This window comes from Enhydra lutris, unplaced genomic scaffold (assembly GCF_002288905.1).
Source record: "Enhydra lutris kenyoni isolate GAN:26980312 unplaced genomic scaffold, ASM228890v2 scaffoldscaffold5, whole genome shotgun sequence".
Lineage (NCBI taxonomy): Eukaryota > Metazoa > Chordata > Mammalia > Carnivora > Mustelidae > Enhydra > Enhydra lutris.
Genome location: NW_019154089.1, coordinates 26,873,529 through 26,899,813, shown reverse-complemented (window position 1 = coordinate 26,899,813; position 26,285 = coordinate 26,873,529).

Genomic DNA, 26,285 nt, shown 5'->3' with positions numbered 1-26,285 from the left:
TGTGCTTGAGACACTCAGACATTTTTGATTCCCAGACTTATCAAGCTTATTCCTAATTAGAAATTTTGCACCGGCTGTTCCTTCTGCCTGTGTCACCACCCCTTGATCTTCGTATGACTGTCTTCTGCTTATCATTACAATTTCAGCTTAAATGCCCCGTCTTCCCAGAGATCTCCTTTGATCATCATGCATAAGGTAGTTACTCACTAGCTTTTTATTTTAATTATCTGAGTGACACTTCACATTACCTTTCTCAATTTCTTAAGCATTTTATTATCATTTTCCTCCACTTGAAGATAAACTCCACAGAAGCAAGTTTCTGACTGGTTTGTCCATCCAATATTCTTAGGAATTATAACAATGACAGGTATAAGTAAACACTCAATAAACATTTTTGAGGGAGTGAATGAATTTGAGAAGACATTACCTTAGAGATTTTTAGTCAAGTGATTCTTAAATTGAAATTCATAGATCATAAAATACCTTTGTGTAGGTAGTGTGTGTGTGTGTGTGTGTTTTCCTGAGGTAAGTTATGGTTTTCAGCAGACTATCAAAAAGGTCTCTGAACCACTGTCTAATATATCAAGTTGGATACCCCCAGAAACAGCTCTAAGATGAGGATTCATGTGAAAGTGATATATTAGGAAGTGTTTCCATAAAAGGCACATTGCCAAGTGAGGAAGTTAGACTAGGAATGGAAGAAAGCCAAGCAAGGGTGAGATAGCAAACTAAATTCTTCTGAGGGTTTGTTTTGCAAGAGGGGCTCTGGAAACTGAGTATGCCTCACTCAGAGTAATGGATATCAAGGGCCTAAGAAGTTGGGACATTTATAACCTACATGTTTAGTCACTGGCTCATGGTTTCCCAGGGGTAAGGATGGGGATAGGGGTTGTAATTCTGACTCAGTTTTCAGATAAAGCTTTCTCAGGAAGCTTGAAGGTGGTCTTCCAATAAAGGGAGACAGGTTCTAGCTATTGAAAATAAAAGCATACTGGAATCTGATGTTCATGAAAATGTTAAGAGATCCCAGAGGATATGGGTAGAGCACTGACAGGGTCTGTTATACTTTCCTGAATAGAAACAAAAAGTATAAGAATTACCAGTTTAGTTTAATTTTCTTATTTTAAAATAAGACCTAATAAGATGAGGTGGTTCTCAAATAGTTTTACAGTCAACTGGTGAAATGTGTTTGGATCAGATCTAAGATCTTCTCATAACTAGTCCATTTGCTATCTATTCATTTTTAAAAATTCAAATGAAAGATACTCTCTTTGAAGTTATGGAGAATACAAAAATGAATAAATTACTGTCCCTATTCATAGTGATTTTAGGAGACAAAAGATGCATATGAACAAGGAGGACCATAAATAATTGCTTTAAAAAAAGAATACATTTTAAGAGAGAATCAGAGCAGAGAATAATCACCTCCAGTTTAGGGACTGAAGGAAGATTTTGTTGAAGTTGAGATATTTGACTTTGGTGTATTAAAAGAAAATACATTCATTCATTCAAAAATATTTAAATGAGAATCTACTATATTTTAGACATGGTGATATGCACTGGGAATAAGGTAGTGAATGAAAAAGGCCAAGTCCCTACTCTTGTTTACTTTATATTTTATTTGGGTAAAGACCAATATTAATAAAGAAGAATAACAAACAAACAATATAATGCCAAATAATGGTAAGTATTATTCAGGCTATAAGGATAAATGAAAAGAAGTGAAGGAAGAAAAGTTGGCTACTTTAGATGTAGTGATTAGAGAGGATCGCTTTCACATTTGATTGAGACCCAAAGGATGAAAAGTGTTAGAAGCAAGGAGGGAAACACTTAGGAGAAGAGAAATCAAGGCAAAATAAAGAGTGAATGCAAGAGCCCTGAGATATGAAGAAACCTTGGAATAAGTCAAGAAATAAAAGAGTGAGTTTGAAACTTTAGGAATTAAAGCTTATCCCGGCTTAGAAAGATCTGCAGGGTCTTGTAGGCCAGAATGAAGGAATTTGCACTTTTTTAAAAAGGTTTTTTTAAAATTTAATTTTATTTTTTCAGTCTTCAAAGATTCATTGTTTATACACCACAAGTGCAATGATTAAACATGACATGGCGGGGCACCTGGGTGGCTCAGTGGGTTAAGCCTCTGCCTTCGGCTCAGGTCATGATCTCAGGGTCCTGGGATCGAGCCCCGCATTGGGCTCTCTGCTCAGCGGTGAGCCTGCTTCCCTCTCTCTCTGCCTGCCTCTCTGCCTACCTGTGATCTCTCTCTCTCTCTGTCAAATGAATAAAAATTAAAAAAATAAAAAAAACATGACATGGCTTATGTTTCAAAATTTACTATGTGTACTAGCTGTAAACATTAGAATGTGAGATTTAAAAAAAATATTTTTCATACATCAGCCACCCTCCGAAGAGTAAATAGTTAGGTATAAATCTAAGATAATATGCACAAGATCAGTAGGAGAAAAACTAAAAGAACACTGTTGAAAGAAGATCTAAATAAGTGCAGAGACATTATGTGTTTGTAGAATGAAAAATTCAGTGTCAGTAAGATGTCAGTTCCTTCCAACTTGATCTAGAGATTCAACTCTATCCCAATCAAAATTCCAGCAAGCTATTTTATAGATATCAACACAATGGTTTTAACATTTATATGCAAATGGAAGGACATAGAATACCCAACACGGTCCTAAAGAAGCAAAATAAAATTCGTGGAATCTACTTCAAGATTTACTCTAAAGTTCTAGAAATCACAGCACTTGCCTTTGGTAAAAGAATAGACACATAGATGAATGTAACAATATAGAGAACAGAAATAGACCCACACACATTTAGTTAACTTATTTTTAACAAAGGCACAAGGCAATGTTATATAGAAAGGATAGTCTTTTAAATCAATGATGCTATAAAGGATAGTCTTTTTATATACTGGTGTTAAAAAAAGTAATTGTAAATCTATATAAAAATTTGAACTTAATCAGATATTATACCTCACACAAAAATTAATTTGAAATTGATTACATACCTAAATGTAAAATGAAAAACTATAAACATTCTAGAAGAAAACGCAGGAGAAAATCTATATGACCCTGGGTTTGTTAACATTTTGTATACAACACCAAAAATAAAATTCATGAAATTAAAAAAAAGATGATAAATTTGACTTTATTAAAATTAATATCTTTCATGCTGTGAAAGATACAGACAGGCTTATAGAAGCTCTTGATTTCTAATATTGTTCTCCAAATGAAAGGGGCCAAGTGTCTTTGAAGAAAAGCCTTATTCTGGGACTGGGGCAAGTATATTCATGATGAACCTGGAGCATATTTTAATGTCAGAAAGAAAGGAAGAACAGAAAACAAAACAAAATGCCACACACAACTGTGGGAGTATGCCAAAAGGCACAGAAACTGCAAAACGCCCAATGGCCAAAGACAGAATTACTTGAGAGGAAAAATAAGTAACATAGCATTAGATTATAATATAAAGTATAAAATAAATATTCATGACCTCCTACTTATACAAATAAGTAATTTAGTAAATAAATATGGGAAGAAGAATAGCCGAGTTTCCTCTGAAGAATTTTGAATAATTTATGTAAATACTCCTCCATCAAGATGTGTGGAGTGGGCATAACTCCTTAAGTGTGTGCTTGGTAACTTCTATCCCAAGAGTACTCTGTGGAAAGGAGGAAAAAGGGAAGCTCATAGTGGAGAAACCTGACAAACATTATCTCAGCCAGGTGATCATGGTTTCTTCCACAGCAATGTCATGTTGACAACACGATCTCTTGCTATGATATGACAAAAATGACACCTTACCTCTGTGGCCTTTTCCCCCCAAACCCATAACTCCAGTCTAATCATAAGAAAAAAAGAAACCTCAATTCAGGGATACAAAAAGCCTCTACAGAACGCCTCTTTAGTACCTCCAAAATTCTCAAAGTCATCAGAAATAGGGAAAGTTTACGAACTGCCACAGTCTGGAGAAGCTTAAAGAAAACATGCCAGCTAAATGTAATGTGGTATCCTGGATGGAATTCTGGAACAGAGAAATAACATAAGGTAAAATCCCAAGGAAATTTGAGAGAGTGATGTCATCAAGTTGGTAACATAGTTTGTTCCTGACTTCACTCCCCCTCACAAAAACAACTAACAACTATTTAAGCACACCACAAACACTGAAAGAATACTAAAACCTAACAGTGAGGCTGAAGCCTCCTGTACCACAGAGACCAAGACAGACTGTATTATAAGGGTGAGAGAAATGGCTGTGTGTTGACTGTATTGCCCCAGCATAGCACCATGCAGAGAGGTCTCCCTTGAGCCTCTGGTTCCTCTAGTGGAAAAAGAGAAACTTTGGGGACAAGCAGTTCCCAGCATTGTAGGTCACTTTGCAGAAGCCCTTACTCTGATCTTGAAACCATGAGTTTGTAGGGGAATCTACAGGGCCCAAGCACTGGGAATCTGACTGTAGCAGAGAAGGGAGGAGGGGCTTCTAACAACCAGCACACATATCTTGGGAGACTGATTTCATAACTGCAGTATCTAGGTAGTAATCCCAACCAGCAGGTTTGCTCATCAGCAGAATCATGTTTGGGGCACACTCTGACCAGGGAACTTGGTATTATACACATCTGTCTAATTTGCATCCTCAAATGAGGAATTTGGGGCCATAAAGCCTAGTTTGCCAATGCACAAGCAAGGAGTTGAATTGTAGGACCACCCACTATGGAAAGTGCCTTCCAGTACCATCTGACCAGACAGGCTGGTGAGAACTCCTAGAAGTTCGGTGTTGCTTGAGCTGAGAGGTAGCCAGGCAGAGTTGATCATCCCCAGAGCAAAGCCACTGTTCTGGTGCTATGCATAGGCAGGGTTATTAATTCATAGCTAAGGCTGTGGGTAGTTCCTGGCTCCATTCGACTGGAGATCCTGTTTGGAATTTGAGAGTAGTCTGGACAGGCCCCTCCTCCTGCCCAGGCAAGGAAACTGAGATGTAGCCCCATCAACTGTGGAGAATGTTTTTCAACCCCATCTGACCAGAAGTGTTGGCAAAAATTCCTGGAAGGAGTGTAGCCCAGCAGCCCTCAAGCTGAAAGGGGAACAGGCAGAAGCAACCATTTGAAGAACAAAGGCAGTGGCCCTGTTTGATCAGGAAAGTTAGGGTGTGGGTCCACTTGAGTTAAGACAACATTACCAGACTTAAAGCTGCTTCTCCCAGTGTGAGAGGGTGGGAACCCAATTTGTAACCCTGCTCATTGCTGAATAAATCTTGTCCAACTATGGAACATTCTAGATCGCAGGAAGCTGCATAGCCCACTCAAAGTCCTATGTACAGTAGCACTTGAACAGAGAGCACAACCCATGGCTTCTCCCACCTGCAGAGCATAACTGGTGGCCTCAGCTGATCAGGGAATTCACTGTACACTCTGGTCTGATTTGGGTCCCCAACCAATGATCTGTATAGACCCTGGATCCCATCTTTCTCCCTTGCCAAAGAATGGAAACTAATTCATCTCCGATCTACTATAGAATAGAGTATCTGTTCTGACCACTTAGTAAACCTGACCAGAGAATCCAGGAAAATACAGAACCTATCCTATAGCCTCATTTGTGTAGAAAACCAAGCCAGCAGTCTTATCCAACTGTTCACAGCCAGTGTCACACTTCCCATCCCTGTCTTCAGAGCTCGAACAGTTGCCTCACCCAAAAATAGACCATAATAGCAGGCTCCACCTGCCCAAGACATTACCAGCAGAAGAACCCAGAAACCTAAAATAAGCTGACTGATGAAAAAGTGTTTCTGCCAAAGAAAACATGTTAAGTCCGGAAGAGGAGCCCAATTAATCAAATACACAGATGTCAATGTAAGTAGTCAAGAATTGCAAAAAAGTGTCAGGTAAATACGACACCTCCAGAGGAAACTAATAAATCTCCAATATACTGGCCCTAAAGAAATAGAGATCTATGAATTGTCAGATAAAAAATTAGAATAATCTTTTTAACAAAATTTAGTGAACTATAAGAAAACACAGATGACTAAACAAAATTAGGAAAGAAATGCATGAACAAAACAAGAAGTTTGACAGAGAAATAACAATCATCAAAACACACACAGACACAGAGAGAAATCCTAGAGTTGGAAAATGCAAGAACTAAATTGAAGAATTCAATAGAAAGTTTCAAAAATAGACTCAACCATACAGAAGAAATAATCAACCATCTGGAGGATAAGACATTGGAAATTACTCTGACAGAGGAGATAAAAGAAAAGTAACAAAAAAGAGTAAAGAAATTTCCTTTAGGAATTATAAGACACAAAGAAAAAAATAATATTTGCTTTATGGAATTCCAGAAAAAGAGAGAAAGGGAGAATAAGTACATGTAAAACAATAATGACTGAAAAATTCTCAAACCTAGGAAGACACATGGACATCCAGATTCATGAGTCCCAAGGGACTCAAATAATTGAATTCTATTAGGACTACACCAAAATACATTATAACTAAACTGACAAAAGTCAAAGACGAAGAGACAAATTTGAGTGACAATAGAAAAGAAAGAAGTTATGTATAAGGGAACAAACCCCTGTAAGATTATTGGCAGATTTCTCAACAGAAACTTCAAGGCGACAATAAGAAGATATATTCAAAATATGGAAGAAAATAACAGTCAGTCAAGAATTCTATACCTGGCCAACCTGTTCTTCAGAAACAATTGAAGAATAATGACTTTTCTGAATAGACAAAAGCTGAGGGACACCATTATCACCATACTTGCTCTATAAGAAATGCTGAAGGGAGTTCTTTGAGTGAAAATAAAAGAATGTGAATTAACATCACAAAAACATAAAAAGGTAGTATAAGTCATACTGGTAATAGCTGGTAATTGTAAGTATATAGTCAAAGGTGGATTCCACAATATGGTAATAGCAATAAGACTAGCGATATAGTGATGCATAATTCACTTAAAATGGGGAGCCTCCTTCTCTCTCTCCTCCCCACTCATGTTCTCTCTCTCACCATCTCTGTCTCTCTCTCTCTCAAATAAATAAATAAAATCTTTTAAAAAATAATAGAACAGTGGATTTCAACAACACTATAGACCAAATGGACCTATGAGACATACACAGAACATTCTATCAAACAGCAGAATACACATTCTTCTCAAGTATACATGGAACATGTTTTTAGGATAGAGCACATGTAAGCCATTGAACAAGTCTTAGCAAATTCAATATTAAAATTATACCCAGTATCTTCTCTGACCATAATGGCATGAAACTAGAAATCAATAGCAAGAGGAAAGCTGGAAAATTCATGAATACATGGAAATTAAGCAACATTCTCCTGAATGACCAAGGAACCAAAGACTAAATTAAAGAATAAATAAAGTTTCTTGAGACAAATTAAAATGGAAATACAGCATATCAGAACATATGAGATGTAGCAAAAGCAGTCCTAAGGGGGAAGTTCTTAACAATAAACACCTACATTAGGAAAAAAGAAGATCCCAAATAAACACCTAACTCTACACTTTAAGAAACTAGTAAAAGGACAAACTGAGCCCAAATTTCACATGAAAAAGGAAATCATACAAATTAGAGTTGAAATAAATGAAATAAAGAACAGAAAACAGTAGAAAATATTAAACAAAGGTATTTCTTTGAAAAGATAAATAAGTGACAGACTCTTATCTAAACTAACCAAGGACAAAAGAGAAAGGACTCAAATCAAAATTATAAATGAAAAAGGACATGCCAAAACAGATATCACAGAATTCAAAAAATCCATAAGAGGCTAGTAAAAAGAACTATATGCCAACAGACTAAACAACCTAGAAGAAAGGGAAAAAATTCTTAGAAAGATACAACTTACCAGGACTAAATCAGAATAAACCAATTATTACTAAAGACACTGAATCAGTAATCAAAAACTCCCTATGAAGAAAAGTTAAGAATTAGATGGCTTCACAAATCAATAAGAGAAGAGAGAAGAACCACATGGTTCTCTCAATTGATGCAGAAAAAGCATTTGACAAAATCCAGGATCCGTTCCTGATTAAAATGCTTCAAAGTATAGGGATAGAGGGAATATTCCTGAACTTCATAAAATCTCTCTATGAAAGACGCACAGTAAATATCATCCTCAATGGGAAAAAGCTCACAGCCTTCCTGCTAAGATCAGGAACACGACAAGGATGCCCACTCTCACCACTCTTGTTCAATATAGTATTAGAAGTCCTAGCAACAGCAATCAGACAACAAAGAGAAATAAAAGGTATTCAAATTGGCAATGAAGAAGTCAAACTCTCTCTCTTCACAGATGACATGATTTTTTATATGGAAAACCCAAAAGACTCCACCCCCAAACTACTAGAACTCATACAACAATTCAGTAACGTGACAGGATACAAAGTCAATGTACAGAAATCAGTGGCTTTCTTATACACTAACAATGAAAATACAGAAAGGGAAATTAGAGAATTGATTCCATTTGCTATAGCACCAAGAACCATAAGATACCTGGGAATAAACCTAACCAAAGAGGTAAAGGATCTGTACTCGAGGAACTACAGAACACTCATGAAAGAAATTGAAGAAGACACAAAAAGATGGAAGACTATTCCATGCTCTTAGATCGGAAGAATAAACATAGTTAAAATGTCTATACTGCCTAGAGCAATCTATACTTTTAATGCCATTCTGATCAAAATTCCACCAGTATTTTTCAAAGAGCTGGAGCAAATAATCCAAAAATTTGTATGGAACCAGAAGAGACCCCGAATCGCTAAGGAAATGTTGAAAAACAAAAATAAAACTGGCTGCATCGCGTTACCTGATTTCAAGCTTTACTACAAAGCTGTGATCACCAAGATAGCATGGTACTGGCATAAAAACAGACACATAGACCAGTGGAACAGAGTAGAGAGCCCAGATATGGACCCTCAACTCTATGGTCAAATAATCTTCGACAAAACAGGAAAAATATACAGTGGAAGAAAGACAGTCTCTTCAATAAATGGTGCTGGGAAAATTGGACAGCTATATGTAGAAGAATGAAACTCGACCATTCTCTTACACCGGACACAAAGATAAACTCAAAATGGGTAAAAGACCTCAACGTGAGATAGGAATCCATCAGAATCCTAGAGGAGAACATAGGCAGTAACCTCTTCGATATCAGCCACAACAACTTCTTTCAAGATATGTCTCCAAAGGCAAAGGAAACAGAAGTGAAAATGAACTTTTGGGACTTCCTCAAGATCAAAAGCTTCTGCACAGCAAAGGAAACAGTCAAGAAAACAAAGAGGCAACCCACGGAATGGGAGAAGATATTTGCAAATGACAGTACAGACAAAAGGTTGATATCCAGGATCTATAAAGAACTCCTCAAACTCAACACACACAAAACTGATAATCATATCCAAAAATGGGCAGAAGATATGAATAGACACTTCTCCAATGAAGACATACAAATGGCTATCAGACACATGAAAAAATGTTCATCATCACTAGCCATTAGGAAGATTCGAATTAAAACCACATTGAGATATCACCTTACACCAGTTAGAATGGCCAAAATTAGCAAGACAAGAAACAACATGTGTTGGAGAGGATGTGGAGAAAGGGGAACCCTCTTATACTGTTGGTGGGAATGCAAGTTGGTGCAGTCACTTTGGAGAACAGTGTGGAGATTCCTCAAGAAATTAAAAATAGAGCTTCCCTATGACCCTGCAATTGCACTACTGGGTATTTACCCCAAAGATACAAATGTGGTGAAAAGAAGGGCCATCTTTACCCCAATGTTTATAGCAGCAATGGCCACGGTCACCAAACTGTAGAAAGAACCAAGATGCCCTTCAACGGATGAATGGATAAGGAAGATGTGGTCCATATACACTATGGAGTATTATGCCTCCATCAGAAAGGATGAATACCCAACTTTTGTATCAACATGGACGGGACTGGAAGAGATTATGCTGATTAAAATAAGTCAAGCAGAGAGAGTCAATTATCATATGGTTTCACTTATTTGTGGAGCATAACAAATAACATGGAGGACATGGGGAATGGCGAGGAGAAGGGAGTTGAGGGAAATTGGAAGGGGAGGTGAACAATGAGAGACTATGGACACTGAAAACAACCTGAGGGTTTTGAAGGGGTGGGGGGTGGGAGGTTGGGGGAACCAGGTGGTGGGTATTGGGGAGGGCACGTATTGCATGGAGCACTGGGTGTGGTGCAAAAACAATGAATACTGTTACACTGAAAAGAAATTAAAAAAAAATAATTAGATGGCTTCACTGATGAATTTAAGCAAACATTTAAAGAAAAATTAACAACAGTGATTCTTAAACTCTTTCAAAAATTGGAGAGGAGGGAAGACTCCCAAATTCTTTGTATGAAGCCAGCATTATCCTGATATTAAAACAAAAAAAAAAAAAAAAGGGATGCTACTAGAAAAGAAATCTTCACACCAATATCTTCAATTATAAATAAAAATTCTCAATAAAATGTTAGAAAACCAAATTTCAGCAGTACATTAAAAGGATCATTCACCATAATCAAGTGAGATTTATCTCTGGGTTGCAAGGATGATTTAATATATGCAAATCAATTGATGTGATAAATCACATTAATAGAATGAAAGAAAAGGATCACATGACCATCTCAATAGGTGCAGAAAAGGCATTTGACAAAATTCACCATTCAATTATGATATAAACTCAACAAATCAGGCATAGAAGAAATATATCTCAATACATTAATGGCCATATATAGCAAGCCCACAATTAACATCATACTTAATGGTAAAAGGTTGAAAGATGCTCATCTAAAATCAGAAACAAGACAAGGGTGCCTACTTTCACCACTCTTACTCAACTTAATACTAGAAGTCCTAGCTAGAACAATCAGGCAGGAAAAATATAAATAAAAAGTATTAGAATTGGAAAAGAAGAAGTAAAATTTTCTCTATATGGAAATGACCTAATTTTATATATAGAAAATCCTAAATACACAATCAAAAAATTTAGCTCTGATCAATGATTTCAGTAAAGTTGCAGGATACAAAATTATGTAACATACAAAAATCAACAGTGTTTCTACACATGAACAATTTTCTGAAAAATAAAGAAATTGATCTTATTTACAGTATCATCGAAACCAATAAAAAACACAGGAATAAATTTAAGGTGAAAGATGTCCACTCTGAAAACTACATAATGGTGAAAAAAATTGAAGAAAACACAAAGAAATAGAAATGTACCCTGTGTTCATGGATTAGAAGAATTAACATTGTTTAAATATCAATATTACTAAGCTGTCTATTGATACAATATAATCCTTATCAAGATTCCAATGCCATTCTTTACAGAAGTAGAAAAAAACACTCATAAAATTTATGTAGTACCAGAAAAGACCTCAAAGAGCCAAACAAATCTTGAAAAAGAAGGAATAGACAAGCATCATCACCTCTTTTGATTTCAAGCTAAACTATAAATATATAGTCATCAAAAAAGTATAGTCTTGGCATAAAAAACAAACAAATAGACCAATGGAAAGAATTGAGACCCTATAAATAAACCCAACCATATATGGTCAACAAATATTTGACAGGGGATCTAAGAATATTCAATGGAGAAAAAAGTCTTTTCAATAAATGGTATTAGAGTAATTGCTTATTCATATGTAAATGAATGAAACTGGGCATATATCTTACACCACCCACAAAAACTAATTAAAATGAATTAAAAACTTTAATGTAAGACCTAAAGACATTAAAATCCTAGAGGAAAACATAAGAATAAAGCTCCTTGACACGGGTCTTCATAATGATATTTTGGATATGACATCTAAAGTACAGCCACAAAATAAAAAAATTAACAAGGAGGACATAGCAACTAAAAGCTTTTGCTCAGCAAAAGAAGCCATCAACAAAGTGCAAAGAAAATCTAAGGAATGGAAAAAAAATTTCCAAATCTATATCTGATAAAGAGTTAATATCAAAAATATATAAAGAACTCAAAGAACCCACTAGCAACAAACAAACAAAAACAAATAGAAAAGAAAAACAAAACAAAACAAAAATTTAAAAATGGGCAAAGGACCTGAATACATACTTCTTTAAAAAAAATATATGAAAGGCCAACAGGTACTTAAAAGATGATTAAGGAAATACAAATTAAAACCACAAAGTGATGTCACCTCACAAATGTTAGAATGGTTATTGTCAAAAAAAAAAACAAGACATGACAAATGTTGGTGTGGATGTGGAGAAAAGGGAACACTTACACCTTGTCAAGAGGATTGTAAATTTGTATAGACACTATGGAAAACACTATGGATAATTGAACTACCATTTGACCTAGCAGTTCTATTTCTGGGAATATATCCAAAGGAAATAAAAACACTAATTCAAAAAAAATCTGCATCCCCATGTTCACAGCAGTAGTATTTACAGTAGTCTAGACATGGAAATAATTAAGTATCCATCAATGGTTGAATGGATAAAGAAGTTATTTTATACACACACACACACACACAAACATTATTCAGCCATTAAAATAAAACAAACAAACAAGGAAATCTTGCCATTTACAAGAACATAAAGGGACCTTGAAGCCACTATGCTAAGTGAAATAAGTTAGAGAAAGGCAAATACTGCATGTTCTCACTTATATCTGGACTCTAAAAACAAAACACAAAAACAAAAAATGCAAAGAAAAAGAGAGTTATTGTCATTGGAGGTGGGGATGAGACAGGGGGATTTTGAGAAAGGTGGTCAAAAGGTTTAAATTTCCAGTTTCAAGATAAATAATTACTAGGGACATAATGTACAACATGATGACCAAAGCCAACACTGCTTGATATACAGGAAAGTTATTAAGAGAGTAAATTCTAAGAGTTCTCATCACAGGGAATTTTTTCCCTTTTTTTCATTCTTTTTTAAAAAATTTTATTTATATGAGAAGGTGGATGTTCATTGAACCTGTTATATAATCATTTCAGAGTTTATATAAATGAAATCACCGTGCTCTAAGCCTTTGACTTATTCAGTGAGGTACATCAACTGTTTCTCAATAAAAATGGAAAGAATAAAGTGCCCAAGTTTAAAACAAAAATCTAAGAAAATCAGAATGAATTGTGAACTTTAGGTAATAATAATGTTTCAACATTGGTTTATTAGTTGCAATATACAAGACTAATGTAAAATGTTAACAATAGGGTGAACTGGAAGTGAGCTACATTGAAACTATTTTTACTATCTTATAACTTTTCTGTAAATCTGAAACTATTCTAAACAAAGACTTTAAAAAAAAAAGAGTTTATTTGTCAGAGAGAGAGAGGAAGAGAGAGAGTACACAAGTAGGGGGAGCAGCAGGCAGAGCAAAGCAGAGCAGGCAGAAGGAGAAGCAGTCTCCCTGCTGAGCAAGAAGCCCCAGGCGGAACTCGATCCCAGGACCTGAGCTGAGACAGACGCCCAATTGACCGAGCCACCTAGGCATCCCTAAAATAAGAATTTTACTTAAAAAAATCACTGTGATGGGGCGCCTGGGTGGCTCAATGGGTTAAAGCCTCTGCCTTCGGCTCAGGTCATGTCAGGATCCTGGGATCGAGCCCCGCATTGGGCTCTCTGCTCGGCAGGAAGCCTGCCTCCCCCTCTCACTCTGCCTGCCTCTCTGCCTACTTGTGATTTCTGTCTGTCAAATAAATAAATAAAATCTTTAAAAAAATTACTGTGACCTGATAGCAAAAAATAGGAAATGACTCAAAAGACCATCAGTAGTAAAATAAGTAAACAAATTTAGGTCCATGCTCTTGGTAGAATACTACACTGTGCTAAAAATAACTTATCCATACAACAATCTGGAAACATTTCAAAAATTTTGTTGAGGAAAGAAGCCAGAATAAAGAGATAAAGAGTACATACTACATGATTTCATATGTATATATATTTCCATGTGGAAAAAAAATCAAAATAGTGGTTGCTGCTGAGGGATGGGCATTGGAAAATGGCATAAGAGAAATTTCTGGAGTTTTGAAAATGTCCTATACTTCAATTTTGGTATGGTTGCGTGAAATATATGTATTAAAACTCACTAAATTGTATCTTTACAATCTGTGCCTTTCATGAGCATATAAATTTTACTTCAGAAACACTCACCTTACAAATTTTAAAGTACTTGGCTACTGTGGAGAGAATGAGTTTTAGTAGGATTAGTATCAAGGAGACTATTGAGGAGATTATTGTGAAACTCAGGAGGAAAAATAAGTGATAAAACAGAAAATGAGAGAATAGATAGATTGAGGATATATTTTGAAGCTGGAGGCAACTAGTACATGTTGTTTTATTAGATGTAGATAATTAAAAATTTTTAGGAGGAGAACTCTGAGGTTTGTCAACAGACCCAGATACCCGTTTCAGGTCTGCTACTTTTCCACTGTGTGATCACACACGAATAGCTTCATCTGTTTGAGGTTCATCTCATCTTTTAAAGTGAGGTAACTAGACTTTTTGTCTACTTAACTCATAAATTCCAGAAAGAATTGAATGAGGTAATATATGTAGAAAGTTAATAAATTGTAGTTAATAAATATGTAGAAAGTTAATAAATTGTATTTTAATCATCAACCATGAGCAGGTAAAATGTCCTAGGATAATAAACAGCTTTATTTCTCTGGAGGAATATTACAACTAAGAATCTCAATTTTGAATCTGGGTTGGAAAACAAATTTTGAATACCTGGTGAGAAATCAAGGTTGCAGTACTGAGAAATTGTGCTATATCATGTCTATTAGGAGAGTCTTCAGAATTCCATGCACAGGTCTTCCTGCAACATGATAACACCTCAGACTCAGCATAGTATGCATCTGCTGGCAAATAAGCACAGAGAAGCATTGTTACATCCTTAGAACAACTTATCTAGGGCTATGCCATTCTAACTCTGTGCTCAGAACTCTCACGATAAGTCCAGCATGACAGCCAATCAAACATTACTCCACTAAGGTTTCCTAGGAAACAGACACACAGCTAAAGAAACGAATTACACACAGTTGAGAAGAAAAATATTGCAGCAATTTCACCTTATTGATATTTTTTCTTCCTAAAAAGAATATATGTATATACATAACAAGGATAAGTTTTGGAAAAACAGAGCACTAAAAACCAACATAGCAATGAAACAAAGGGCCAGAACACCCCTGTTGTCTAAATCTAGGAATACAATTGTCTTTTGGAATATAGTTGCATATAATAAAATAGAAAATAATGATGTGATTTGAGAAATGTTTTAACTTCCTAGAGAAGATAATTTAGGATAGCACTCTTTTTTTTTTAAGATTTTATTTATTTATTTATTTGACAGACAGAGATCACAAGTAGGCAGAGAGGCAGGCAGAGAGAGAGGGGGAAGCAGGCTCCCTGCTAAGCATAGAGCCTGATGGAGGACTCGATCCCAAGACCCTGAGATCATGACCTGAGCCTAAGGCAGAGGCTTAACCCACTGAGCCACCCAGGTGCCCTAGGATAGCATTCTTGTTCTAGCCTCATTTTAAACTAATATTTCGTTGCTTGGATTATTTTTTGTAAAGAACTGATTGTGTGGGTATTAGAAGACATATTATTTGCTTCTTAAAGAATGTAGAACATATCCAAGACATATAAAGACATAGTAGGCTCTCAAAAAAAATTATTACATCAATAAAGAAATAGCACTAAATTTTCTGAATTCATTAATGTCCCTGTTCTATTCTCAACTCAAGGAACAAGCATGGTTAGTTCAATGAATGATGAACAAGCACCAGATTAAGGCAGCAAAAGAACAGTAGTCTTTGGCCATTTTTCCTTTTTAAAAGTTGCCTTCACTTTCTGCTAATCTAGAATGCAGTCAGCATGTTCTAGCTAAGGTCTAAGTAGAATGAAATGAATTCCTGACTCTTACCTTTCTAGCCCTTTTTAGAAGAGATGAACTTGAGTAATTAATTAATCTAATAAAATGTACTTAATTAATTCCTCATGGTATGCAAATGCTGATTGGTATCATAACTGATTTTGAACAAATACTTAACATCCAAAAATTACTGAATTTTTGTATATCAAGCCCAGTCAAATATTACAGACTTTTAGAGCTGCAAAAGACTATGTTTGTATGTGGCTAGACTTAGGATCTAAAATCTTTGAATGCCATTCATCAGCAGCCACCGCAATAGATTAGGAACTAAATGATACATAGAAAACAAGCCAGACAAGTGCATTTTCTTTATTACTAGCTAAGCTATAACTCCAAATCCCACTTATTTGATTTCTTCCCCTAGTAGTCCTCAAATGAGTATCCAGAATTTCTAAAATCTGGCTGGATTATCTTAAAATCTAGACTAGAGGAAATTTAAATATCCAGAATATAAAATCTGTTATACGGTGAATCATATCTTCTTATTTACCCCTATATCTTCAGTGTTTAGAACAGAAGCTGAGCTTAGTACAGTTTTGCTGAATGAACGTGGGCTCTTTTGTACCTCTTTCAACCCTGGGACCCATCTCAGTAGACCAGCATTGATGAGTAAGGGTCTGAGAGAAAGCCATCCCCTCCCTGGAGAGTATAGATGAAGTCACTGAGATTGAGGCATCATTTATTCTATTTCCCTCATTGAATGGATAGAAATAATGAATTCCAGGGAAGATGATGTTTGCTGAAAGTCAGATGTCCAGTTAGAGAATTTCTGAGCTTGTTCCATCTTCCTACTATACCACGGTGTGATTGGAAGGAATTAATGGACTGAAAATTGGATGATGAAATTCAGTGTGGTTCCTTTTCAAGGAAATATGCATGATCTCTTAGAGTGCAGAATTGGACCATAAGAGTAAACTTCCGCATAATAAAGATAACTTTAAAAAGTAATATAATTTAAACATTTTCATTTTTACGATTTTTAGATCATACTACATTTCCAAATGGTCTATGGATCCAAATTTTTAAAAACTTTCTATATACATATCTGTAGAGAGAACCTTTTAAAATGATCTACAATGAAATGCCATCAGAGATGTCTGAGTGGTAGAATTTTATGTCATCTCATAGTTATCAAACTTTAAAGTTGATTCTAAGACGTTTTAGCCAACACTTTTATTATTTATGGTTTAAGATAAATATATGAGTATACAACATTATACATCTAATTTTGTGTGTAAATATAAAATAGTGCTTGGCATCTGGGAGATGTTCAATAAATTTTTGAACAGTTTATATGTAATTTATGCATATGTAGAAACATAATGCAGTAGAATCCTTTTGACTATTTAATACATTATTACATACTTTAGATAATCTAATTTTAATTAATTAAGATTTTGTCTATTTAATTGTAAATTTTTCAGTCCTGATAGGGAGACATACCTTATAGTGAAATGGATTATGCTATCTAGAATTATCATGCTGGCTCAAGTTTGGGTTTTATGAAAATCTTAAATCTATCAAACAGTTTTGTGCATACATCTGAAGATATCCCAAACTGAATTATTTGACAAGGAAAACAAGGCTGCAAATGAAACAAAGACAGACCTGCTTGTCTTCAAGAGACCTCACTGAAGCAAAAATTACTAATATAATTACAGCCTTGATTATTGTTTTAAAACTGTCAAAATATTCACTTCCAAATACCCTCTATTTTATCCTGTTTGTGGACAGCCAAAGATAGAGGGGAAAAAATAGAAATACTGCCCAATATAGCTATTCTTAGATGATTCTCTCAGGTGGTTAATCACCAGGATTAATTAGCAAGCAGCAACTGTGAGAACTTGATCTTTTTTCTTAATTCTTAGTCTTACATCATCAGGTATTTTCTAAAATCAGGCTGAGTACATCCATAAATTAAGTCTTGAAGTTTGCCCCTGAGGGAAGAACAGCCATAGGTGTCCACACAGCAGAAAGAGCCGTGCTCTGAGTGCAGAATGAGACAGGGATTTGAAAAATACATTTGTCTCCACCCACATTTTCTTCCACTGACAAATGTTATGGATCTCCAGGCCAGAATTCTACTTTAACAAATGGATTTACAAAAATAAAAAGAAAAGAAAAGAAAGAAAGGGGGGAGAAAATAAAAGCCTGTCGGAAATACAATACCTGCATGAAATTGAATATCTAATTGTGCCCATAATCCTAAAATAGTACTTTTCAAAACAACTGAGTGTTGCTGTCTCAAACCAGTGTATGTGTCTAAATGGTCCCATTTCTGGTCATGGGACTGATAGGCTAGGAAATATGAAAATACTTGCTGAAACTGAATATAAAACCATTTTTAAAAGTTTTATTCAAACTCCAGTTAACATACAGTGTGATATTAGTTTCAGGTGTACAATATAGTGATTCAACAATCCCAAACACCGGTGCCTATCACAAGTGTACTCCTCAATCACATCACTGACTTAACACATCCCCTGCCCCACAACTCCCCTCTGACACCACTCTTTTATAACTCCAAATTCTAAACTGGTTAAGAATACTGCCTACTTCATGCTACCTCAATGTGGAGTACCATATTCAAGAAGCTTGTGTAGAATTTGATACATAACAACTTAGATACTTGAGTTGGTATTAAATATCATCATTCATTTTTTAATGAACATTTTTGAGCCTGTGCTGGAGCTGTGAGGACAGGGCAGGGGAAGTAACAGGTAGGAGTATGAACCACTTCTTCTCTCATGAACCTTATGGGTCCATACATTCATTATTTTTATACAATATTACTGATATATATATTAGTGATTTTGCACAGGATGCTTTTACATTAGATGTAAAAAATACAGAGCCTGAGTATTTATTCTCACATCATTGAAAGAAGCCTGAATAATTGGCATCAGGTTTCAGAATAATGGACAACTGTAGGACTAAATAAGAGGTAATATACGAACCATCTAACAAGAATTGTCAGTGTGTATACTATGTACCAAGGCACTATGTTAGTCAGTCTGTGAGTGCTTTTGTTTTTCCATTTTTTCTCCCTCTGATTTGCTTATTTGTAATTGTCATCAGGACTAGGAGCTAGGATATTTTTGGGATCACAGAGAGTCAACCTGAATCACAGTTTCCATGAAGAATGGAAGTATAGTCACAGGGCTTCCAGGGAAAGAACCACAAAGTCATTTTAAAAACAAGATCCATGAGAGACTATGGACTCTGAAAAACAATCTGAGGGTTTTGAAGGGGCAGGGGGTGGGAGGTTGGGGGAACCAGGTGGTGGGTATTGGAGAGGGCACGGACTGCATGGAGCACTGGGTGTGGTGCAAAAACAAGGGATACTGTTATGCTGAAAAAAAAATAAGTAAAAAAAAAAACAAAAAAAACCAAGATCCATTTGTAAGCTTTATCCCTTCTTTGAAGCATCAGGAATGATAGCTCTGGGGTATCTCTCAGTAAAATGTAGATACAATGTGTGTCATACAGGTACTTTTTAGAAGCTCAAACTGCTTTTCAATAACATATAATATTTCTATGTGGTCACAATATTTCTCTTTGCAACTATTTTTTAGAGAGGAAAATAAGTATTTCAGGGGGAGAAAAATTATTATCCCTTATGACAGAATAACCTAGACACTCAAATTTCTGATAGCTTCTCCAGTTTTTAACTTCATGAGTCAAGGCATTGTAAGTGTAGATTATGGAAATCTCAAAATTATTTCTGTGTGTAAACATAAGTTAACTGAGATAATATTAAGTACACCATAATAAGACATTATTGAAACCCTAATATATTTGCCATGCACTGCGGTAAGTATTTCATCTCTATGTAGTTTTAGAACAACCTGTTTGTAACAATGATTAAAGCTATCTTTCAAATATTTCCAATTCTCCAAACCTGTAATAGGATTGCAGTTTTCTTCCCCCTTGAAGTTGGGTGAGGCCATATGACTTCCCTTGGCTGATGAAATATAAGCAATTAAAACTAAGTCAAAAACAAACAAACAATAAATTAAAAAAAAAAAAAGTCAATACACACTTACTGCTCTCATTTTCCCTCTGCTCTAGTGATCAACACAGTTTTATGTGGCAGCTACTCTAAGAGCAAAGGTTCCAGAGTGAGAAGAAATGAAGTATAGTACCTAAACTGACCCACAAAGGGCATATAGGACCAGTGAGAGGGAAAACAAACCAACCTTTGTTGTATATGCCACTAAAACTTTGAAATTTTCTTTTTAATCACAGCATAACCTGTCCTAGCCTGTCCTAATTAATAGGTTATCGAGTAGATATTATCTGCATTTTATTGATAAGTTGAAAGCTCAAGTAAATTTTCTAATTTGTTCAAGGTCAAGGACTCGATAAAAGAACTGTGATTTGAACAATTCTTTCTGACTTGAGAGTCCAACTCTCAAATTCCACAGACTTGAATTAGTGCTTGCAATGTTTACTTTTGCCTGAACTTCCTTAGATGTAGTGGTCCTAGAAAAGACTTGTTTGTTACACTGTTTCTTTGGAATATCTTTTAAAAGCCAAACAGAAAATAAAAATACTTTCTATAATCTTCACGATTTACAAATCATTTTCATAAATAGTAACATATTATATTTTCACAATGAACCTCTGTCTTAGGGAAGACAAGCAAAGAAAATCAAGGTACAGGAAAGTTAATAGTCGACATGCTCAAGGTCAAATAGCGAGGCAATGACAAATTTGGGGATAAGAATCCCAGAGTCATTAATTATTCTCCAATGACAGCAGCAAGCGGGAGGTCTGTAAAGGTAGTGATCATTTCTAACACAGTAGAGAGGAGCCTGTTGTTAAACTCAGCCCTGCAAACAATCTGCAATTTTATTTTGCAATCAGTATCATTGATAACATTTTCAATCACTCTGTATTATAATCAGTTCTATTAATATTGTCATAAAATTAGTAGAACAATTCAGGCTTAGATTATGAGATGATCACAGTTAAAAAGGTAACTCAATACTGTGAATTGCGTAGGACTAATGATCACAGACCCGTACCCCTGGAACAAATAATACACTATATGTTAATTAAAAAAAAAGAAAGCAACTCAAACCAAATGAAAATACTTTGAGTTTATTTATGATCCTTAAGTATCTTTTTGAAATTTCCCAAAATGAGAGATTATCAAAAAGAAATTTAAATTGTCAAAAAATTGGATAGATGTATAAAAGCAAATGCATTGTATATTTTTAAAATTGTATTTTTGAAAGTATACAATTGCTACCATGTGAACAAGTTTAGATTTCTTTCAAACTACAGTTTACTCCTCATTATTGATTAAAATTTTAATGATCTATTTTAATAAACTTATTGATCATTGAGAATATATTTATTTAACATTTCTTTTTATAATCATACAGTATTTAAAAAATTATGTGGTTACAAGTAATTTCAGGAGGAAGTCCTGAATATTTTATGTAACCCATTTCTTTTGCAACACTAAGTAGAATTTCAAATATCATCTGAAACCACAACAAGATTAGCTACAAAGATAACAAAAACTCCAAGGAACACATTTTGTAATTCTCTTGAATAAGGAAGTTTGTATCCAAATTTCAAGTGTCAGACATGATGCTAATTCTGATTTTAGCACATCTCTGACAGAGAGAGTATAATAATTCTGGTAAGTGCTTTGAACTCATACATTTCATGAGTTTACTCATCATCTTAGCTTTGCGAAAGTCTTAGGATTCAAAGACTCTTTTTACTTCATTTTGACCTATTTTTAAAGAACATTTTGAATATTTGTTTATATTCTTAAATGTCTATTTGTATGTATATATTTTTCTATATATTGAAACAAATATCTATATATCCATAGATATATCTAATCTATATTCATATCTGTACCTATATCTATAAATCTTTCTGTATATATACATATGCATATACATATACACCTGTATGTACACTATCTATATTTATAGATATGTATACAGATATGTACATACATATATAGAGATTTATAGATACATCTTAGAAAATATACACTATATACTTACAGAGATGAATAAGGACACAATATATAAATTTGAAACACTAGAGCAAATACTTTGAATTAAATAGCATTTATCTCTCAAGCTCTATCTCAAATACTAAATTCCTCCAGAGAGTTTTTCTTCTAAATGAAAATGATGCTGCCTACTTTGAACCCATAAACGATACACCCTTCTCATGAAACTTTTCCCAAACTTCAAATAATAACGTAAGCCATCACATGCTGATGTGCCAAACACTACCTAATTAACTCACAAACTTAAGCTTGAGAAGTAGCTATTATTCTCTTCATTTTAAGGTGGAGAAAACCTAAGTCAGAGACACTGAAAGACTTTCTCAAGATCAAATAACAGAAAACATGCAGAGGAGAAATTTGGATTAAGGTCTGCTTAATTCCAGTGTCTCATATATGATTTAGTTTCATTTATTTATTAATTTCAGAAGATTTATTGAGCTTTGCTATATGTTATACTGCATACAAACTTCAGCCAACTACCTGGCTAACCATGAACTATGCATGTGTGGGATAAACTCCAAGCTTATTAGCTAGGCTGAAATAATTGAACAGAGATTTCAGAGATACGTGCAGTGTGTGGAGTTTGGGTTCAGAAATTTAGCAGCCTAATACAAACAAATCAAACACTCTTGAGAAGAGCATAATAGAATACAGAGTCTTTACAACAAATCATTGACAATGTTTAGGATAAAATCCAATGTATAATATATGAAGAAACTGGAAAACATGCCCCATACTTAAGAGAAAAGATATTCAAGACACAAGATGATGCAGAATTTGGAATTAGCAAACATTTTAAAGTAGATATTGCAACTATAGATGTAAAGGGAAATAAGAACATAAAGATTAACAAGACAGCAAATCTCATCAGAAAGATAGAAATTATTAAAAGAATCAAATGGAAATTTGAAGACTTAAAAAAACACAATGTCTGAAGTAAAAAACTCACTGGATACATTTAACACCATATTTAAGATGACAGAAGACAGAATCAGTGAAGACCAGTCAATAGACATTATTCAAGCTGAAAAACAGAAGGGAAAAAAGGTTGAAAAATTATGATCAAGGACTCAGAGATTTGTGGAGTAATGCCTAAAAGTCTAACATGTGTATTGGACCCTTAGAGGCAGAGAAGAGAGAGAACAGGACAGAATAAATATCTCTTAAATTCACTGAAAGACAGAAATTACATGTTTCAAAAAGCTTAGCAAATTTCAAGGATGACTATAACAAAAACCACACTTCCCACTTTATTTTCAAATTGCTGAAAAACAAAAAGGAAAAGAAAATCTTTAAGGTACAGAAAAAATAACACTATATACAAGAATAAGAATGTTAAAAATTATTGCTGAAATCTCATCAGAGCAGGGAAAATTGTTAAGAAGAAAGAGAAACAGAGTATTTAAAGTGCTGAGAGAAAGAAAAACTTGTCACCCAGAAATTAATATAAAAAAAACACTCCAAAATGAAGGACAAATAACTGCATATTTATATATTTGTTAGCTGCAGATCTGCATGAAAAAAAATGTCAAAGAGAAATAATTCTCGCTGAAGATAAATAATCTTAGATGAAACCTGACTGTTCAGAAAAGATTAAAAATCATTCTAAATGTTAAATAAGTAAGTTCAAAACACTATATTTTATATTTCTCCTAATTGCTTAAAATTTAGATATTGTTTAAATGGTTAGGCTCAGTCTTTGCCTTTGACTCAGGTCATGATCCCAGGGTCCTAGAATTGAGCCCCGCCTCAGGCTCTCTGCTCAGTGGGAAGCCTGCTTCTCCCTCTCCTACTCTCCCTGCTTGTGTTCCTGCTCTTGCTGTCTTTCTCTCTCAAATAAATAAATAAAATCTTAGTAGATAGATGATAGATAGATAGATAGATGGATGATAGATAAACTGGAAGTATAGCACTGTATTGTGGGCTGTAGACCTAAAGTATAGGATAGCTGTTTCATAAAAGTGGGAAATAAAGTTATATGATGCATGGATCTTTCATTTTACATAATCTAGTACAGTATTAACTCTAATTAGATCGTGAAATGTTAAAAATATAAATTGTAATAACTAGAAGAAACACTAAAAAACAATAATAAAAAGAGGAATAGCTAAAGAGCCAATAGAGAAATTGAGATAGAATTTTAGCAAGTATTAAAACCTAGATGAAAAAGGAATGAAAGGAAGGACAGAGGGATAAAAACAAAGGATGGGATGAGCAGAAAACAAGCAGCAAAATCCAACCATATCAATAGTTATATTAAATGTAAATGGATGGCACAGAGAATAAAATATATAAATAGCTATACCATATAAAAAGATACTATTACGGGCCAAACTTTGTCCCCCTAAAATTCATATGTTGAAGTCCTAATCCCTATTACCTCAGAATGTTACTTCATTTGAAGTAGGACCTTTACAGAGGTTATCAAGGTAAAATGAAGTCATATGGGTGGGCTCTAATCCAATGTGACTGGTCTCCTTATAAGAGGAATTTTAGACACAAACAGGAACAGAGGGAAGACCATGTGAAGACACCAGAAAAAGAAGACCATCTACAAGTCAAGAGGAGAGGCTTTCAGAAGAAACCAAACCTACAAAAACTTAATCTTGGACTTCTAATCTCCAGAACTGTGAAGAAATACATTTCTGTTGTTTAAGCCAACCAGACTGTGATACTTTGTTATAGATGCCTTAGGGAACTGATACAGATACTTATCCTCATTATTAATCAGAGAAATGGAAATTAAGAGAAGTCCAAGATTCCGATTTACACCTATGAGATTAACAAAAATAAAAATAGATGGGAAACATAAGTGTAGATGGACTGAACATACCTATTAAAGACATAGGTTATCGGGCTGAATTTAAAAAATAGGCAACACTTTATGTTGCTTACAAGAATCACATTTTAGATATGAAAACATGGGCCAGTTGAAAGTAAAAGAATGGGAAGACTGGACTGTATTAATATCAGATAAAGTAGATCTCATTTCATTGCCTTTCCATCAATGAAGCAAGACATTTTAAATGATGTAAGGGCCAATTTATTGGCAACATAATAACCCTAATATGTGTGCACATGATAACAAAGCATCAAAATATCTGAAGCAAAATTTGACAGAATTAAAAGATAAATAGACAAATACATTTGGAGATTTAACACTCCCTGTTGGTAATTAAAGAAAAAAAAAATGAGTCCAAAGAATCAGTAAGACAAAAAATCTGAACAAAACTATGGAACGCTTCGACTTAACTTTCATGTAAAGAGCTCGACAACCAAGAACTTCAGGATACACATTCTTTTCAAGTGCACACGCCACATTCACCAAAATCTGAATGACTATATCTAACAATCATGGAATTGAATTAAACATTGATAACAATAAATAATCCAGGAAATCTCTAAATTCTTAAAAATTCAGCAAAACCAGACACAGTTAAGAAAATAAAAAAGCAAACTACAGATTGGAAGAAAATATTGACAAAATATATATCTGAAAGAACACTTATATTAAATATAGAAAGAACTCCTTAAACTGTGTAATAAAAAGAAAACTGGATTAAAAATAGACAAAAGATATGAACTATTAATTGCCAGTAAGCACATGAAGTGTTTAACATTATTAGTTATCAGAGAAATTTACATTAAATCTCTGAGATCCTGCTGCATATCCATAAGAATGGCTAGAGTTAAGAAAGATGGAAAACTCCAAGTGTTGGTGAAAATTTGGAGCAACAAGAACTCTCATACATTATAGCATAAGAGTAAAATGCTACCACCACCTTGGAGAATATATGGCAATTTTATATAAAATTAAACAAAGGTAGGGGCGCCTGGGTGGCTCAGTGGGTTAAAGCCTCTTCTTTTGCTCAGGTCATGATCCCAGTGTCCTGGGATCGAGCCCTGCATCGGGCTCTCTGCTCAGCAGGGAGCTGAGCTTCTTCTCTCTCTCTGCCCCCCTTTCTGCCTACTTGTGATCTCCCTCAAGTAAATAAATTTTAAAAAAATTCTTAAAAAATAAAAACAAAAACTAAAACTAAAACTAAATGAAGGTCTACTTTATACATCAATTCTGCTTCTGGATATCTACCCAAGAGAAATGATCATATACTCTATGAAAAAATGTGTACAAGAATATTCAGACATCTTTATTCATAATAGCCAAAGCCAGAAAACAATCTAAGTATCCATCAAGAGGAGAATGATTAAATCTCACACACACACACACACACACACACACCCCCCACATGTTTGTGCAAACTGGTATAGGTATAATTGTATGCTAGTAAGGGACT